The sequence below is a fragment of the Gopherus flavomarginatus genome, chromosome 3, assembly GCF_025201925.1.
Source record: "Gopherus flavomarginatus isolate rGopFla2 chromosome 3, rGopFla2.mat.asm, whole genome shotgun sequence".
NCBI lineage: Eukaryota > Metazoa > Chordata > Testudines > Testudinidae > Gopherus > Gopherus flavomarginatus.
Genome location: NC_066619.1, coordinates 137,649,943 through 137,655,722, shown reverse-complemented (window position 1 = coordinate 137,655,722; position 5,780 = coordinate 137,649,943). Strand labels below are relative to the sequence as shown.

Here is a 5,780-nt window from a genome sequence, read left to right as displayed (position 1 = left end):
TTTAAATAGCCCCCAAGGCTCCAGCAGTGGGGCTCTGCTGGCAATTTAAACAGCCTGAGGCTCCAGTCCCTGCTGGGAGCCCCAGGCCCTTTAAATTGCCCCCTGGGGAAGCTGGGCCACCCTGGTACAGTGCACCAGCAGGGCTTGGGTACAGGGCCCGATTCAGGGGAATTGGCTGAATTGGCCTAAAGCAGGCCCTGCCCGCAGGAAAGCAAGGAAGTAGCACAGGCTTATCACTGTCCCTGGGTGGGCTTGAATCACCATCCTTTCAGTTAAAAGCCAAACGTGCTGACCCATTGCACCACAGAGACACAGACAGGCAAGGCTGTATGGAGCACAAAAGTCAGGAATCAGCTCAGGATACAGTCTAGCATATGCATGCAGTGGTTGGACAAGCAACAGCAAGGAACTGGACTGGTGTGGAGTTAAAGATCTGTGGGAAGGAACTGAAAATAGCACTGGGGCTGCAGTACAGGGCTTGCATACACTTTCTTTGGCCTGTTTTGCTGGAAGAGTTAGCAGGGCAAGCTTGTTAGTCAAAGGTCAGGGGGTGAGTTTATACTCTGCAACCAACCTTTGTTACCTCACTCCACAAGAGCACACACAGAGCAACCTTTTACCTTTCAGCACCAAAGTATACTGTGGAAGAAATCTAATGGCATAAGCTTAAGATGAGGATCTTCAGTACTAACAATTCTAAGATATTCAAAAATACTTCTGTCTTTAGAGACCCAACAGAAAATCAGTCAGAACAATCACAGGCAAGCAACAGCCACAAAAACACCCATTCTTACTTCCCCATGCTTTTGGTGTTTCAAACCCATACCCCTTAATGGTGAGTCCTTTTCAGGCGAGGGTTAAGCTCTCAGGCCTCAAATGCCAGGTACAGTTACTCTGTCCTTGATCCAGAATAAACAGGAAAATACACTTGATTACTCCTGCCCCAAGAACAAAGAGACTGAGGATCCCACAGCAGCTGAAATGACCATTTGGACAAGCACTCCCCTCATGCAATCTGGGATGGGTGTAATCATGCAAATGACATCAGCCTCAAAAGGCCTTTACAACAGATCACCAACAGATGGCAGGGGAGAGTTCATACTGACCCTGCTTAAACTAGATTGTGGCAAAGATTAAAAAACACAGAATGTTAAAACTCACCAAACGCGGGTCAATCCATTCTCATCGTCGTACCCCCTTCTTAAACTCCACACCTGAACATAGCCCTCACATGGACAACATACTCTCCTAACTCAGTGTCTGTACGTTAACCTTTTACCCCCAATTGGGGCTATTGCAGATTCTGTATTCCTTACGCCAGCTGATCTTAAACCGAACTTCGCACCCCCTGGGTAATCTGTTCATTGTTCCCTGATCACCAGAAACTTCTATGCCTAAACGCTGTACCGTACACCTTTTTCTTCTTTGAACATCATCTTAGTAAAATATTGACATTTGTTCGAGATCCCGGCTCCTGTTCTTTTGCAAGGCGTGTGTGTTTGCTCCGGGGTTTAGTCTGCTAATACAGCGGGGGCAGGGTGGGGGCTGATTGAGCCAGAGGCGCTTGCCTGCTGCAGACACGGATCCAAGGCTGAACCTCATCCTCCACGAGCTGAAGGTTTAACTGAAAACAGTTTAAGAAGTGCTCCCATCTCTGGCACTCAGCTACCCAGCTCCCAATGGGTCCAAACCCCAAATAGATCCCTTTTACCCTGTAGAAGCTGTAAAATCCTGTGACCAGGGCAGCTGCCTAGCAGCTAACCTAGTCCCAGATTTGGACCTTAGCGTCCAAAATATGGGGGTTAGCATGAAAACCTCCAAGCTTAGTTACCAGCTTGGACCTGGTACTGCTACCACCACCCAAAAAATTAGAGTGTTTTGGGGCACTCTGGTCCCCCCAAAAACCTTCCCTGGGGACCCCAAGACCCAAATCCCTTGAGTCTCACAACAAAGGGAAATAAACCTTTTCCCTTCCCCCCTCCTCCAGGTGTTCCTGGAGAGATACACAGAAGAAACCTCCGTGAATCTAAACAGAGGGATTCCACCCTCCCCGTTCCCAGCCTGGAGAACAGAATTACCGAGAGTCAATCTCTCTTCCCCCCTCACCCAGAGTGAATGCAAAGTCAGGCTAGTACATCTAACACACACAGGTTTTCCCCTGACTTCTTCCTCCCACCAATTCCCTGGTGAGCTGCAGACCCAATTCCCTGGAGTTCCTCACTAAAGAAAAACTCCAACAGGTCTTAAAAGAAAGCTTTATATAAAAAAGAAAGAAAAATACATACAAATGGTCTCTCTGTATTAAGGTGACAAATACAGGGTCAATTGCTTAAAAGAATATTGAATAAACAGCCTTATTCAAAAAGAATACAATTCAAAGCACTCCAGCAACTATAGACATGTAAATACAAAAGAAAAAAAACCATATAACTCACTATTTGATCTCTTTGTACTTACAACTGGGAAACAGAAGATTAGAAAAGCAGGAAATAGAAAAATCCTTCTCTAGCTGAGAGAGATTCAGGCAGAAGACAAAGAACTCAGACACAAACTTCCCTCCCCCCAGAGTTGAAAAAAGTCCTGTTTCCTGATTGGTTCTCTGGTCAGGTGCTTCAGGTTACTTTTTTTCAGGTGAAAGAGACATTAACCCTTAGCTATGTGTTTATGACACTGCCAGCATGAGAGCTCGTAAGACACTAATCCAGATAGAGGTGGCTGGGTGGCAAGCAGGAGTAAAGAGCCAGCAGAGTGGTGCAATGGAGGCATGCTGGGCCCATAACCCAGAGGTCAATGGATCAAAGCCATTCTCTGATACAAGACCACTTGTCTCTTTTCCCTCTGGGCCTTCAACCGATCAAAACCCTCGGCTTGCTGGCCCAGCTCTGTCTGCCATGCGCCTGGGCAGCAGCAGGACAGTCTCAGGAGAGCAGCTCCCACCCATTATCTCTTTTAGTGGAAAGAAAGTAGAATTGTGGTTGGACTTTTGCTATTCCTGTTCACAGAGTCATTGGCTGTGAGGCAACCCTTACTGATAATGGAAGGGGAAGAGTTCTCTCTTCTGCATTGATGCTCCCAATGCCTGAAGTGTCAAACACATTTTCCCGGGTGTTTCAAGGGCCCCAGGAGCTAGGGTTAGGGGTCCAACGGGCAGGGCCCCTGGAGCTAGGGTTACAGGCCCCACAGATAGGGCCTCTGGAGCTAGGGTTAGGGCTCCCACGGGAAGGACCTCTCTAGCTAGGGTAAGGGGCCCCACGGGTAGGGCCTCTGAAGCTAGGGTTAGGGGCCCCAAGGGTAGGGGGCCTGCAGATAGGGTTAGGGGTCCCACGAGAAGGGACCTTGGAGCTAGGGTTAGGGGCCCCAAGGGAAAGCCCTTGGAGCTAGGGTTAGGGTTCCCATGTGTAGGGCCCCTGGAGCTAGGATTAGGAGCCCCAGGGATGGGGCCGCTGGAGCAAGGTTTGGGGGTCCCAGGGGTGGGGCACCTGGAGCTACTGTTAGGGTGTCCAGGGGTGGGGCCCCTGGAGCTAGGGTTAGGGTTCCCACTGGTAGAGCCCCTGAAGCTAGAGTTAGGGGCCCCAGGGGTAGGGCCCATGCAGCTAGGGTTTGAATCCCCACGGATGGGGCCCATGGAGCTAGGGTTAGGGGTTCCAGGAGTGGGGCCCCTGGAACTAGAGTTAGAGGCCCCACGGGTAGGGCCCCTGAAGGTAGGGCTAGGCACGCCAGGGGTAAGGCCCCTCGAGCTAAGGTTAGGGGTCCCACAGGTAGGGCCTCTGGAGGTATGATTGGGGCTCCAGTGGTTGGACCCCTGGAGCTAGAGTAAGGGGCCCCACAGGTAGGTCCCCTGCAGCTAGGATTATGGGTCAAATGGGCACGGACCCAGGAGCTAAGGTTAGACCTCCCACAGGTAGGACCTCAGGAGCTAGGGTTAGGGGCCCCACGGATAGGGCCCCTAGAGCTTGGGTTAGGGATCCCAAGGGAAAGGCCTCTGGAGCTAGGGTTAGGTGCCCCACGAGTAGGGGCCCAGGAGCTAGGGTTAGGGGTCCCAGGGATGGGGCCCCTGGAGCTAGGGTTAAGGTCCCCAAGGTTAGGGCCCATGGAGCTAAGGTTAGGGGTCCCATGGGGAAGTCCCATGGAGCTAGGGTTAGGGGCCCCACTGGTAGGACCCCTGGAGCTAGGGTTAGGGACCCTAGGGATGGGGCCCCTGGAGCTAGGGTAAGGGGTCCCAGGGGTGGGGCGCATGGAGATAGGTTTAGGGGCCCCACGGGTATAGCCTCTGCAGCTAGGTTTAGGGGGCCCAATGGTAGGGCCCATGGAGCTAGGTTTTGGGGTCCCACGGGTAAGGACTCTGTAGCTAGGGTTAGGGGCCCCATGGGTTGGGCCCCTGGAGCTAGGGTTAGAGGTCGCAGGGATGGGGCCCCTGGAGCTAGGGTTAGGGGTACTGGGGGTTGGGCCCTTGGAACTAGGGTTAGGGGCCCATGCGTATGGCATCTGGAACTAGGGTTAGGAGATGCAGGGGTAAGGCCCCTAGAGCTAGTGTTAGTGGTTGCATGGGTAGGGTCTCTGGAGCTAAAGTTAGGGACCCCACATGTAGGGTCCCTGGAGTTTGGGTTAGAGGCCACAGGGATGTGGCTCATGGTGCTAGGGTTAGGGGTCCTAGGGGTGGGCCCCTGGAGCTAGGGTTAGGGGTCCTAGTGGTGGGGCCCCTGGAGCTAGGGTTGGGGGCCATAGGGGTAGAGCCCATGGACCTAGGATTAGGCATCCCATGGGTAGGGCCCCTGGAACTTGGGTTAGTGGTTCCAAGGGTAGAGCCCTTGGAGCTAGAGTTAGAGGCTGCACGGGTAAGGCCCTTGGAGATAGGATTTGGGGCCCTGGGGACTGGGCCCTTGAGCTAGGGTTAGTGTTCCCATGGGTGGGGCCCCTGCAGCTAATGTTTGGGTTTCCAGGGGTGGGGTCCCTGGAGCTAGGGCTAAGGACCCCATGGGCAGGGCCTCTTTAGCTAAGGTAAGGGCCTTACGAGCAGGGTGCCTGGAGCAAGCGTTAAAGGCACCATGGGTAGGGCTTTTGGAGCTAGGGTTAGGAGCCCCAGGGATGGGGACCCTGGAGCTAGGGTTAGGGGACGCAGGGGTGGGGCCCCTGGAGCTTGGGTTAGGGGCCCCACGGATAGGGCCCCTGGAGATAGGGTTAGTGGTGCAAGGGGTAGGGCCTATGGATCTTTGGTAATGGACCCAAGGGGTAGAGCCCCTGGAGCTACAGTTAGGAGGCCCAGGGATGTGGCCCCTGGAGCTAGGTTAGGGTTCCCAGTGGTAGTGCCTCTGGATCTAGTGTTAGGGGCACCACGGGGACGGTTCCTGGAGCTAGGGTAAGATGCACCAGGGATGGGGGCCCCTGGATCTAGGGTTAGGGGTTCCAGGAGTCAGACCCCTGGAGCAAGGGTTAGGGGCCCCACTGGTATGGCCCCTGGAGCTAGGGTTAGGGGCCCAACAGGTAGGATCCCTGGAGCTAGGATTAGAGGAGTCACAGGCAGGGCCAGAAGAGCTAGGGTTAGGGGTCCCAGAGGTGGGGCTCCTAGAGCTAGGGTTAGTGTTCCCATGGGTGGGGCCCCTGGAGCTAGTTTTTGGGTATACAGGGCTGGGGCCCATGGATCTAGGGTTAAGGGCCCCTTGGGTAGGGCCCCTGGAGCTTAAGTAAGGGCCACATGGGCAGGGCACCTGGAGTTAGAGTAAGGGGTCCCACGGGGGGGCCCTTGGAGCTAGGGTTAGAGGTCCCAGGGATGGAGCCCCTGG

At 54.0% G+C, this 5,780-nt stretch overlaps 1 non-coding gene across 1 annotated transcript; it reads right to left on the bottom strand.

The window, feature by feature from the left end:
- Positions 1-237: 237 nt before the first annotated feature.
- On the bottom strand, positions 238-311 carry TRNAK-UUU (transfer RNA lysine (anticodon UUU)). Its single transcript has one exon. It is a non-coding gene; the product is annotated as a tRNA-Lys (tRNA).
- Between the last annotated feature and the right edge of the window lie 5,469 nt (positions 312-5,780).